The sequence below is a fragment of the Alosa pseudoharengus genome, unplaced genomic scaffold (assembly GCF_046254945.1).
Source record: "Alosa pseudoharengus isolate Yale_2024_CS ecotype anadromous, Long Island Sound unplaced genomic scaffold, YU_APseudo_1.1 YU_APseudo_1.1_scf_1, whole genome shotgun sequence".
Classification (NCBI taxonomy): domain Eukaryota; kingdom Metazoa; phylum Chordata; class Actinopteri; order Clupeiformes; family Clupeidae; genus Alosa; species Alosa pseudoharengus.
In genome coordinates this window covers 51,891,415-51,905,313 of record NW_027468564.1, presented here as the reverse complement: position 1 = coordinate 51,905,313, position 13,899 = coordinate 51,891,415, and the positions used below count along the sequence as shown (strand labels likewise).

Here is a 13,899-nt window from a genome sequence, read left to right as displayed (position 1 = left end):
CCCGCTTCTCTCACGGCAGTCACTGACAGTAGCCTAGAATAAATGCATGGGGAAAAACACTTTCCCATGACAAAGACATCGTAAAACACTGAAAGTTAATATTTTGTCACTAGCAACATACATCTGTCCTTTGTCAAATGTGTTACGTTCCAAGTAGCCTAGTGCGTAATTCTGCTTCATAAAGTTGAACAAATACATTTGCTTATTTCACAGAAAAATATAAATAACTAGTTTAGGGTCTACAGTGCAGAGTTGGTAAGTTATGGTAGGCCAACTTGGAGTGAACATACAAACAGGGGAAATTCTTTCTCTAGTAGCTGAGTAGCCTGATGGTAGGCAGGTGCGCTCGTAGACATACGGCCGAACATGCAAGCGCCAATGAATCGTGCTCTCACGACAATCACGCCGTTAAAATTAAATAGGTTAACATCACTCTAAGTTCGCAAGGAAAACGATGATTTGAAGACATCTGTTTCGTTGGAAGGGCAAGGGGGTAGCAACAGGGCAACACAGAGACAGGCCCGATGCTAATGTTATGAGAGTATTAAAATATGGAATATTCTACGGGAAAACATTAAAACGGCAAGACAGTGGGGGGAAGTTAAAATACGTGATAAACATGGAAAAAGTTGGCATGCATTGTTTCGGTCCCTGTGCACAGGGATTATTTGTCATATTATTAACCACATATGATTATTTGTGAAATTGTGCAAAAAGGTGCAACACATTTGAAAAGGAAGGACTGGTAACATGCAAGCTCCCGGGAAAGATTGATTTAAGAACGTTATCACAGTGTGTCTTCGTGGCGCAAAGCAGTGCGGGCGGAAGACAGCGACAATTGGCAGGGGAGGGTCATGTCTTTTTTGACAATTCTGTCGGAGGGTCATTGAACAATTTCTAGCAGGCAAGGGAGGGTCATGCAACTTTTGACTGAAGCACTCAAAATTACTCCGGTGGCCCCTTCAATAAATAACGAACAGTCCCTAGTCCCTGCTGGGCTATATGTCTTGGTTCATGTCTGTTAACAACTCATTGCCGTCAAACGCGTATCTCGCGGTTGCATCCATTACAAACAAACCTGCAATGTGAACGTCTGGGATTGGGGAGAGCACTAAATGCTCTACTGAATAAGCACGAAGTCAAACCTTTAAATGAAAAACACTCTTTAATAATCAAAAAAATAAACCGTTAATGAAATAAACTTGTGACCATCAGAAATCGTTTATCGCCTGTAACTCCATGATAACAGGACGTAACAGGAAGGCATTTGGCTGAGCAACGGAGGTTAATATGCTCTATATTTTGTCCAAATGATGTCTGTCTATCATCGTTGCACTCGGAGAAAACCAGAATGTTTAATTTGTCAAATATTTCTTTATTAGGGCAGGGCAGGCATATTTCTGGCTACTAAATTATTTCTAAACCAGTCTGCTAAAGTCTGTAGTTAAGTCTGTGTAGGGGTTTCCAGGCTCCATTTCTTTTTACGAGACACCCTGCTCACTTGAGACATCTGCCGGTTGTTTGGGTTGTTGCAGCGTCGTTGCAGCGTCACTGGAAAAATACAAATTAAAGTCGCGTGATACCGCGTGATCCCGCGCGCGGACCGTGAGGGAAGCTGGCCAAGTCGAAGCACTGCCCACTGTAGGCATGAACCAAGTTTGGAATTTATATAATTAGGCACTAAGAGATATGAGCTGATGGCTTTGCATGCACTGGTATTTCTTTCAGGATATGCATTTCTAGTTGCCTTTACAATCAATGCTGCTTTATTTTGCAATAAGTTTTGCATTCCTTCGCAAGTCAAGAGTATTGCGCGCCACGCAGGAATGCAAACCTATTACGAGGGAATGCAAAAAAGCTCTCTAAATCATTTTCCTACCTTAAGCTGTTACTATTTATAACTATTACTGTTTATTGTTTTTTTTTGCTATTACTTTTCAGCAAATATTTGCTGTTAAGTTTGATGCAATTCAGGTTGCTCTGTTTTAAAAACTGCTCATACACCCTGCCATGTTAAACTCTCTAAATAGTCCCACTATCGCACAAGAGTCCCACAAGACTTATTTTTAAAGATGTAAATATATCCACACTATGTTGTAAAGTCCAAATCAAACTCTTCACCAATTAAAGAGATTGTGTTTCCACACTCTATCACCTGCATTCCTGCAGCTGCATTCCCTCGCAATGGGTTTGCATTCCCATGCAATACTTTTGACTTGTGAGGGAATGCAAAAATTATTGCAAAGTAACGCAAAACTGTTGTGACGAAATGCGAAACTGTTTCAAGGGAATGCAAAAGTAGCAAAAAATTATTCCCTACCTACAGTGATGGCCAAAAGTATTGGCACCCATGCTAAAGTTGACTGAAAAGAGGAATATAAAATCATCTTTTGGAATTTCACTTAATGCCTTAAGTGAAAAATGAGGAAATATCTAACCTTTAAGGACACCAATTTTCTTAGTGAATGAATAATGTATCATAAATAAATAAATGTTCTTCCTGAAAATACAGGGGTCAGACACCCCTATGTTAAATTCCCATAGAGACAGGCAGATTTTTATTTTTAAAGGCCAGTTATTTCATGGATCCAGAATACTGTGCATCCTGATAAAGTTACCTTGGCCTTTGGAATTAAAATAGCCCCACATCATCACATACCCTTCACCATACCTAGAGATTGGCATGGGTGTTATTTCAGTTAGCCTATTAGCTGGTTTGATTTGCATTGAGCTCAATGAGCATCAAACCAGCTAATAGGCTAACTGAAATAACACCCATGCCAATCTCTAGGTATGGTGAAGGGTATGTGATGATGTGGGGCTATTTTAATTCAGCTCGAGTCCCCCATATCTGCTAATCACTATTAAAGTAATCTGCCATCTCTTTTTAATAAAACCCTAAAATAATATACAAATCTTCAACATTGCAATACTGCACACAGGACCAGGACAAGCAAGAGAAGAGGAAGCTATGATGGAGGTCGCCCAAATTGTAAGAATAACAGTATTTGTTAAAATCAATCATGTTTAAACTTTACTTTGATCTTGTGACATAAGACCAACATTATGACATTTGATATCCAACCATGCCTTTATTGGCAAGTATGTAAAATATTGTATAAGATTAGACTAAGTTTTGTATAGGCCTACTGATTAAAACAACAGTATGCATACATTGTTATATTGCATATGAACTACCTATTTCAGTCCCATGAATTGGGGTACCCTGAAAATCAATGCATTTTCATTTTTCTCAGTAAAGGTAATTTCTGTATCCATTCAAAATTGATTCGAGATGATGCATTACACCATATTGAACTATTTCAACTTAATAAACCCCTTTAGAAATCATTTGGATGGTTAAATTACCTGTTCAGGTGAAAATGGTGACTTTCCCCACTCACCCTAGCGTTCCCAGGCGGAAAACCAACCTTGCAACATTGGGACTATGTCCCGGTGTTATACGGTAACTGGCTTTCATGTTAACTGGCTGGACTGTTCACTTTGCCTCTGGAGTTAACGTAACCGACCCCTTCTTTTGCAGATGTGTTCAGCTGATGATTTAGCCTCCGATACCTGGCCGCAGATTCGTCTGTTTAACTGAAGTTCAAATAGACATGTTTGTGATGCTCCACTTTGTTGTTTAATAAAGCTTTACAACACGACGTGTCGGCGTTGGAAGTGTCAGGTTGTCTGTAGTAGGATAGGCTACATGCGCTGGACCATGAATATGCCACCAAATAAATAAAACTAAATAAACTCCACGTGGGTTTCGAACCAACTGCTTGCGTGATAACCTGACACCAACCTGCTTGCGCCACTAACCAGTTGACACTTCCCAGTGAAATTGGTGATATGTACTAGGCCTACTAGTAAATGAGGTCAACTAGTATGTTATTGTGTTTAGCAGATTAACACAGCGGATTATGGTGACTGGCTACTGTGCTATCTTGCAATGTTGCCCAATGTAGTCTATCGGTTCAGTTTACAAACGTATCGCTGATTGCTGCCAGGCTGTGGCCGCCTCTAGGCCTACGTGAAGTGTCTTATTATGAACGCCAGCAAATAAATAAAAAAGATTCAAACTCGAATGACAAAACTAGAACTATAATCTGCATATTAACCTGATGCATATCACAACGAACGTGAAACACGCATTGAAACCTATGATTGAAACGCACAATGTGCAGGAGAAGTCTAATGTGTCTTCATTTTACACAAAATCTTACATATCACAAAAGAGATGTAATATCAAATATCACAAGATACACATAGGCCTAGGGTATTTACGTTCGTGTTTTGACATGTTAACATAGGTTTGAGGTGTAGGCTATTGGATTTATAGGCTATATATTTTAATAGTTTATTTCTCACCAAATGATAAGATGTGGCGCAACAGGTTGATGCGTTGATAAGGCTCTTTTTAGTCTAGCCTACGGGTTCAATCCTCGCCATTCACAGTTTTTTAAATTTATACATTTTTAGACAAGCAAATAATGCTTCCTCAATTTAGGCTGAATATAGACTAGGTGGCCGCGGGCAGCCTGACCAGCAGTCAGTGAAACGTAAAAACCATTAAGCCTATAGGCTATACTTTGAAGGTCTAATGGCTTGGGCAATGCAGCAAGATAACACAGTAGCCAGTTACCATGAACCACTGTGTTAACCTGCTACAAACACAATAACATAGGCCTACTAGGTGACCTCTTTTACTTGTAGGCCTAGTAAATAAGTATGGCCAATTTCGCTGGGAAATGACATCCTGGTTAGTGGCGCAAGCAGATTAACGTCAGGTTATCATGCAAGTAGTTTAATTTAGTAGTGGTTCGAGACCCACGTGGAGTTTATTTAGTTTTATTTATTTGGTGGCATATTCATGGTCCAGCGCATGTAGCCTACTACTACAGACAACCTGACACTTCCAACGCCAACACATGGTGTTGTAAAGATTTATTAAACAACAAAGTGCAGCATCACAAACATGTGTATTTGAACTTCAGTTAAACAGTCGAATCTGCGGCCAGGTATCGGAGGCTAAATCATCAGCTGAACACACCTGCAAGAGAAGGGGGCGGTTACGTTAACTCCAGAGGCAAAGTAAACAGTCAGCCAGTTAACATGAAAGCCAGTTACCGTATAACACCGGTAAGAGAAGTGAGCTAACCGTTTCGCTAGCTTGTAAACAAATCCATGTGCTTTATCGTTACTTTTTTCCACAGTTTTAAATAGCATAACTTCTCCAGCAGAGGGGGAAATCCTACCAAGGGGGGCTTTAAATATAATGGCTCATGAATCATCTCATGTATGAGTTATTAACCACTAGTATTGGAGTTTTTTAATGAATCTTAGTCATGTGAACCAAGTGTCTGATATATTTTGGCCTTTACCATTAAGGGAAAACTAATTTAAAGAAGCCCTATGCAGGTCTGGTTATTCCTTCGCTGTTTCTGTGTTTTCGCCGGATTTGGGCTTGCATTTTTCACGACATAGATCCCCCTGCAGCTTCAGTAGCGTGTAGTACAAGTGACTGCTACGTTAAACCCCCACTAGCTAGCGAGCTAGCCATCAAGAAACCAAGCTAAACACATACAGGACTCACAATAAAACGGTCGAGAAAACACATTGAGACTATCAAACCACATTACAAAGACGAAGTTTACCCAAGGGTAGGCTACTTACAATTTCAACAGCAACAAAGCCAATTCGACGTCCGTTTTGCCATCTTCTTAGAAACTACAATCTGACTACATTTTCAAGGCGCGATTGGATACCTCAGGTGAGTCACATCCGGATTTACCCGGTCCGGCAGTACAGGTTAAGTCAGACGTTTCAGAACGTCCTCAACAGTATGGGCTCTAATATCAAAAGCGCGGGGCAAAGCGTGTTGTTATCACGACACAAAGCTTATTCCGATTGTACACTGGAGTTTTTCGCCATGTGTGTCTCTTTTATTGAACAATGCGCTCAGGGGTGTGGCAATTAACGACCTACGGTGTGGCCTGGCGAAAGATCTAAAAATCGCTATCGTACACTATCTAAAAAGCATTGCCCCACTGACCAAGAAAAACCTGGTCTTTAGCGAGGCGCATATGGAGCACAGCTGAAGACGCACTGTCACGAGATGTAAGCAGCAACTCCTCTGCAGGATAAATGTCCTTTAAATGTCCTTTTGGTTTTTTGTTCAGTCATTCAAACAGTATTGGGGTAAGTGTTGCTTTTTTCAGGCTATCTTTTCGATTGTAACCCATTGTCAGTCAATAGTGATAGTAATTAACTGTGTATAACTGTTTTGTCTTTGACTATGACACCACGGTGAAGTTAGTTTCACTTTGACAATGAGTTCAAATAATAGACGAATGCAGATAGGCTATACTCTGCTAGGTTTTTAGTAAAGCATGGTTTTAGTGGACCTAAAAGCTTACATAGTGGACCTAGTGGACCTAAAAGCTACATACCTGTTCCATACGGTCTCGCGTACAAGCAGATTCCTTCAAATGCTCTGCTGACTATCAAAATACCGATGCACTGTTTGAAGTTGCGCTGCTTGCTGTTAAAGGGAATGACAGATGTTCACAGTTTACACCCATGACTGATTAAGAAACATAAGACCAACCTTTTGCTTTAGGCGCCGACGTTTGATAACAAAACCACCCCCAATGTGGACTGGACATTTGTTTAAGCTATTTGCCAGTGACAATGCGTTTTAGATCGCCAAAATATAGCCCAATATTTAATTTTTTCTATTTCTTCTCTGTCCAGTGTAGTCTCTGAGCGGCTGTAAGGGAAGGCAAATGACATGTAGCAGCTTCCATGATAGTATGCATCCACAGCAAACACATCAAATGATTGTCCGCTCAAAAGAATACTTAGGGCCCTTAGCCTGGCCAGCGCCACCACTTCTCAATGAGACGTGGTCTGGGAACCAAACGTTAATTTTCTAGTATTTGAAAAAAATGCCCAGATCCATTTATTGGGTGCCACGGATGTCTATCAAATGCGTCTGTGCCTACTGCCTACAATTTATATTACAACTCTCCCTCTTTAATTCAGCTGTGTGGTTGAAGCCTGGAAATATTGTAAACAAAGTAGCATAGTAGCATAGTTGGCTAGCTTATCATAGTGTACTGATTGGACTGTTCAGTTTCCCCATGTGTGTTTAAGTTTAAAGGTAATACTTGTTCTCCTTGGTACAGGCACTTTTGGGAAACATTGGTATTGAGATGGTCAGTCAACTTGAAACCAAGAGTTTTAAACAAATATGTGCAGCATGCTAATGTTGCTAAGCAGATTTAATAGTAATTTAGCTAGTCGTCTTCTATGAGTCCTTGCTTTCACGATTGTAATGTTTTATTTGGATTGCGTTGGCCGAGTCGCGCGTGTCCATTGAGTGAGTGAGTGAGTGAGTGAGCGAGAGAGAGCGGGGCAAAGAGAGGGGTGTTGTAAAATGGTGTTGCATATGGCAAGCGATTTCAACATTTTCCCGCTAGACTGGATATGTATTGCAGATATCTGTAATTCAGTTTTGCCTAGTCAAAACGAACATTTTAGATATCCGCAATTGAATTCTTCCTATCCATAATTGTCATTTCAGATATCCACAAAGACATTCTTCCTAGGACAAATGACGCCACATTTGCCATTCGTTTCTATGGGGTTTATCATTACGGATATCTACAATTCAGTTGCAGATATCCACTATGTGAATTACGGATATCTGCAATTGAATTTTAGATATCTGTAATTCCAGTTAGAGATATCTACAATTTGATTCTGACTAGTCATAACTCCAGTTGAAGATATCTTTAATTCACTTCAATTCAAGATATCTACATGTTCCTTTTCAGATATCTTGAATTATGTTTTGACTAGGCAAAATGACATTGTAGATATCTGTAAATGGAATTTTGACTAGTCAAAATGACGTTGTAGATAGGCTATCTCAAACTGTAGTTAGGGATAGTCATAATTTGATTGTAGATATCTATTATCAAGTTATAGATATCTTGAATGAGTTTTGATTAGAGATATCTGAAATTGGAGATATCTATAACTTTCATTCTGCCTAGTCAAAATGTAATTATAGATTTCTTGAATTAGAGTTTTGACTAGGCGAAATGACGTTAGAGATAGGCTATCTGTATTGCTATGCAAATTAGGCCCGCATCCCACTTTAGGCGGGAGAAGACCGTGTTGTTGTTCAAATCATCAAATCACATAGCACCTGTTAACTGTTAACTTTGTAATTAGCACGATGTCAGAGCAGCCAGAGGGCGAAGGAGTTTTTAATCGTCTTTTTAATGCTGCAGCCTATGGAAGACAGGAGCTGGCAGCAAGAATTGATGATTCAATGTTGCTTTGATTTTTTCGATAACAGCCAACACCATTATGAATGGAATTTCCTGTAGCTGGTGCTGGTGCATTTAGTAGCCTAGGCCTACTAATTTATGTAGGCTACGACCAGGGTAGGAATTTCACGGCGGCCACGACGGCCATGGCCGTCGTAGCCCCTTGCGTTGGCCTTGACGCCCCTTTGAAAATCAGAGGTGTACAGGCCACGGTGGCCTTGGTGCCCCCATAATCTGCTTTGCGTCCTACTAATAGCGATATATATTAAGCCTATGGCCTGTCAAAACAATCTTAGCATTTACAGCGCAAATTACGCAGTGGAGAAAGAGACAGCGCAAGAAAGAGTGCGTCCAAATTCACCCATTCTTCTCAGTTGAACTACTCGCGAAGTAGCCTCATCACACAGACATCACAACACAAGTATCACATGAAAGAGCTTTTTCTCAGCTTTTAAACGATGTTAGCCGCTAATTGCTGTGGTGAACGGTTCGTGAGAAAAGTAAATAATATTCAATTTAATCATAAATTCTACTGAAGGTTTTGCGTCCATCTCCCTACCCATTCATCTCGGTGGAATACTTCACGAACCCTTCGTTTAACATATGACAAACCATATATCAGAATAAACAGCAGACCTTACCGAACAGAAAGGTGTAAAGCAGTCCCCTGTACAGTTAGCCGTTCCAGAGTAATCCCGTTTTTGAATTTGCGGTACATTTCAACATAGGCCTACATGGATGTCTCCAAATTTGGGATTGAAGGTTTACACTGTGTTTAAATTGTTCCACATTATTTCATAACGGGCCAAATACAAAATAAATATTACAAATGTCGCCTAGATATCGGATAATCAGAGGACAGCTGACTAAGAGTTTGTGAAAGCAGCCTTAATGATCACAAAATGCTAAGCATGCATCTAGGCTATTTGAGTTTCTTAAAGCTGAACTGTGCTTAAATTGTTCAATACATGATTTCATAACAGGCCAAATATAAAATAAATGTTAAATATAGCCTAGATATCTGTAAATATTAGATGATCAGATGAGTTACAGTTATATGTAATATGTCTTGTTTCATGTTTTTGTAATGTTTCATACAGTGATGCAGGTCTACTGCAGTGAAACTTTGATCATTTTTATAGCCTACTACTGTATAGTTAACTTTGGCCTTGGTGCCCTGACATGTGGCCTTTGTGCCCCCCACCAAATATGCCCAACTGAAGGCCAAGTGGCCTTGCCCCCAGAATGGTGAAATTCCAAGCCTGGCTACGACATTACAGCCTGCTTATTCTTCTTCCATTCATAGAAATAAGGAAATAAGCCCACTTTTTCTTCGATTATGTTGGGGAGGGGACATTAGCTGACAATGTCTAAGTAGATGGGCTCTAGCCTAGAAATCTAGACGGGCTCTGCTACGGAACTAAAGAGCAACTGAACTGAATTAAAGATATCTGCAATTGCCATTTAAGATGTGTGACGAGTTGAATGTTGTTTTCAATGACGTGAGGACAGATATCTGTAATTCAGTTTTGCCTAGTCAAAACTAAATTACAGATATCTCTATCTGACGTTTCCACTAGTCACAATTACGTTACAGATATCTTGAATGACAATTCCAACTATCCAAAATGTAATTGCGACTAGTCAGAAAGACGTTGTTGATATCTACAATGTTAATTCCAGATAGTCAAACTTGGGTAAATGATAAAATCGCTTGCCATAGTTGCGGCTCCTTTAAGAGAGCTCCGTGTGTGTGTGTGTGGGAAGAAGCTGGGAAGGAGGGAGATAGAGTGAGGAAGTGTATGTATGCGACTGGAGCAGAGACTGTGGAAGCTCAAGTTGGAGTCTGTACACAGTGTGAGCGGTGTTACTGTCCGAAATAAAACTCCATAAAGTTCAGCTCGTGTATTTTGCTCATCAGAAATGGGACTGTGACCCCGACGTTATTCTATCTTATAACATCGGCCCTCGAATAACGAATCTCCCCTGCGTTTCTGACTACGGTCTGAAACAAAGCAGGAAAGGTTAACAGGGGGTTTATACTGTTTGGTAAAGTCTACAATGAAAGCAACGTAGGCTACCGCCAAGTAAAGCGGGAGATGTGTGTTGTTTATGCGGCCGCGTAAGCTGCAAAGCACTGCTAGACACTAGAAAGGGTGTGTCGGTTCTGCCTTTTCACACCGCGACACAGGTTTGTGGATATGAGTGTTCCGATTTCAGTTTTGAATCGCATATCGTTACAGCCCTATTAAATTCCTATTACGACCATATAACTACATTCTGCCTGATACACAGTTATATTTAGCCTACCGCGAGAGATGTAGTGCTAGGCGTGTCATGACATGCAAGCCAGCCATCAACTTGACTGCAAGCAACGTGAGCAGCGCGATACAACGCAACGTTTTGAAAGAACTTTTGTCAGATGCCCAGTGTCTTCTTTCTGTCAGTCTTGTTGCCCTGCTATTTTAAATAAGAAATATGATGCAATAGAAGGGCATATTTAACGGATTCAGTGTAGACAGATAACACGCTTGGATCGCTACACACACGTCAAATACACAGGAATGATTATCGGCCTGTTAACATCGGCCCTATTTTGACATCGGACCGATACCGACGTGTAAAAAAAATGACCATATCGGCCGATATATCGGCGGCCGATATATCGTGCATCACTATGAGGAACCAATCACATCGGTGTAGATGATGACAGTGCTGCAATGAATCAGTCAGTAAACATTGGTCGTAGTGTTATCCAATTGCGTTGAAGTCCGGAATCAGTCAGTAAACGTTGGTCATGGTGTTATCCAATTGCGTGGAGTGAGATTTTCAAATGAATGCTTGGTGACGCCCCTCGAGTTGGGCCATTTTTATTATTCATGGCCAGACCCTTAAAGCGATGGTTCGGAGTAATTTCACCCTAGGGTCCTTTGCACCATGACCCCGAGCCAAACACCCTCCCAGAACCTTTTTTTCCTTGGTCGAACCCTGGTCGAGTAGCGCTGTCAGAAACGAATGACGTTCTGCAGTCGTGATGGAACCAACTTTTATCTCGTAAATTACCCCACTAATAATGCCCTGAATGGTATGAAACTCTCCCCCCCCCCCCCCCCCCGTTCGTGACACATGCTCATGGTTTCGCGGGCTTCTTTTAACAGCTGAGAGCTCATCTGGGCAAGAATGTGTAGGTTTAAGGATAATATTTAAAAAACTAAAAACACAAAAAAATATATATATAAAAAGAAAACATCCCCTACTTTGTTCCGCACTCCCTTCCCCTCAATTGTGTGTTTAAATTGCCTACCGTGTGGTGTCGGTAGCCTATGTATCTCAACTATTATTATTTAAGTTAAGCCTACTCACCGTGTTTTAAGGCCATTGGTAATCCATCCCTCGGTCCAGTAGGCAGTGGCACCAACTCTGATGTTTAAAACTATTCGTCTTCTTCCATTTCAAACGACAGCTAAAACGTTTGTCTTTGATGGAAACCCCTCACGAGCTGGTCCACTGACAGCCATAATGACACGCACCTGCAGCTGACTCACAGGTCCTGCAAAATGACAAAGGCACAGGACGTTCACTTATCAGCTGACTCACTGGGCCCGCGAATGATGCCGATGGACAGCACGGCGTATGCAAATGAGGCGTGTTGGCGTCACAAATGACGGCATCACGCGAACCAGCGAGCTCTAGCGACTTCTCAGAGAACCAACGGCACGACGTATGATAATGAGGCGTGATTGCGTCACATTTGACGTCATTACACAGCCTAGCAACTTTTCAGAGAGCCATTAGTGACTTCCTGTGATTTTTTTTGCCAAAATTAAAAATTTGGCTTGTGTTGTTTTTCACCTGCTTTAAAGTCTTTTTCTAGTACATTCACAAAACACAGCCAAAGGCCTGGGCACTTAGGATGCTGAAAGAATGACAACGGTAACACATAAAAAAGTATGCTGAGTTGGAGATGAAAAATCACAATGAGACTTTTCTCTGCTGAACAGCAGGGGGGAGCCCATCACACAAGTCAGTGTGCGAGTGACTCAGGCGTGAGTCATCAAGTGCTGATCTGCGCTCTCATTGGTCAATCACTTTTCCACTAACAAGAAGAAGAAAAAGTTGCTCGGGAACGCGTGTGGAGTCGGCCTGAAGCGTAACTTAATTTTATTGGTTAACAGCGGCTCTAAGAGAGGTCTGCCTGCCGTCCTGCTGCTGCAAGACTTGTCTAGGCTGTCACTTTTTATTCAACATTCGAATATGCATTCGAACATGACATGAAATATAAACTATATTTCGAACTATAAATAAAGTATTCGGTTTTCAGTGCCATGTGTAGCGCATTTTTTTAATCTATGATTAGTTTGTTTTTTATTTTATTGTTTGCTATCTCATCCAGTAGCGGGTGCTCTAAACGTATTCTAGCGTTGGCCCATGACCAAATCAAGCCAATAATAGCCAATAGCCACAATAATGACTGGAGCCAGAGCCCTCAATAGCCACCCTGATACGAAAATGGAAGATAACGCACAGAACGACTAGCCTGAGCGGACAATTACGTCCCCAACTCAAAATGTGGTGTCTGGAAATACTTTGGGTTGTACACCACAGATGGTAAAGTAGCCGTTAAAGATAATGTAGTTTGCCGACCTGTCGAGTTACCATCCAAATGAGGCAGCAGAGTCAGAGGCACAGTAGACGGACAGATATCCGTCAGGCTTCCAACATCGTATGATTGCATATTTTCCACAAATCCATTGTGTGTTTTATTGTGAGACATGTGTTTCGTTTGGAGCTGCATACCAGGCTATCAAAAGCAGACGATTTTCGGTTTGGTACGGGATTTAATTTACTTTTGGACCGTTTTATTATATAGTTAAGACTTGAGACTGATGGACACTTAAATCTAGGGGGTATTTGATGATCACTGTAAAGTTTCGTGTAGATGAAAAAGTGTTGGCATTTCCAGCTGTTTATTGCGAGACAAGGCAGTCCTTTTCACTCATTCATTGAATGTGCGCTGTGCTCTTATGGAAACGTTATTGCGTAGCCAAGTAGCCTAAATTGAGTTATTGGTCATGGGGAGACGACTGCCAAGCAAGGCCCACGTCAATTTCCGACAATTCATGGCAGTTTTCGGTGTTGCCTGCAAATTGCCGTGTACAGTTGTATACCTGAACTTCCACGACAATCTACAGTGCCGCATACTGACGAAAATCCCTTTTTTCATGCAGTGTTCAACCAGAAGTGTGGCAGCTTCTGCCGCCCTGTATAGGGGTGTTTCCGTTGGGGACATTTGCGTTGAGGCGTCTTGGTCATCACCATCCCCATTCGTTAGATTCTACCTCAGGGATATGACAGCTGGCTCTGTGTCCGAGGCGATATTGAATGTTGCTGCAGACTGGAAACAGCCAGAGTTGAGTCTTGGTTATCGGTTCCTAGGCTACAACTTTCCCCCCTTCTACACTTGGACAGCTGGGCGTGGATCTACTCATCTACTGTATACATTGCCCAAAATCCTTAAAAACTGCGAGAAGCCTCCTGGGAGGCCCATTATTGC

The 13,899-nt window shown here is 41.3% G+C and overlaps 1 long non-coding RNA gene across 5 annotated transcripts in view; it reads left to right on the top strand.

The window, feature by feature from the left end:
* The window catches only part of LOC143132583 (uncharacterized), a 100,445-nt gene that overhangs the window by 71,576 nt on the left and 14,970 nt on the right, over window positions 1-13,899 (top strand). For all 5 annotated transcript variants that reach the window (XR_012988339.1, XR_012988343.1, XR_012988340.1 and 2 more), the window contains exon 3: window positions 2,943-2,992. This is a non-coding gene — a long non-coding RNA (uncharacterized LOC143132583). The remainder of the gene's footprint in view (window positions 1-2,942; window positions 2,993-13,899) is intronic.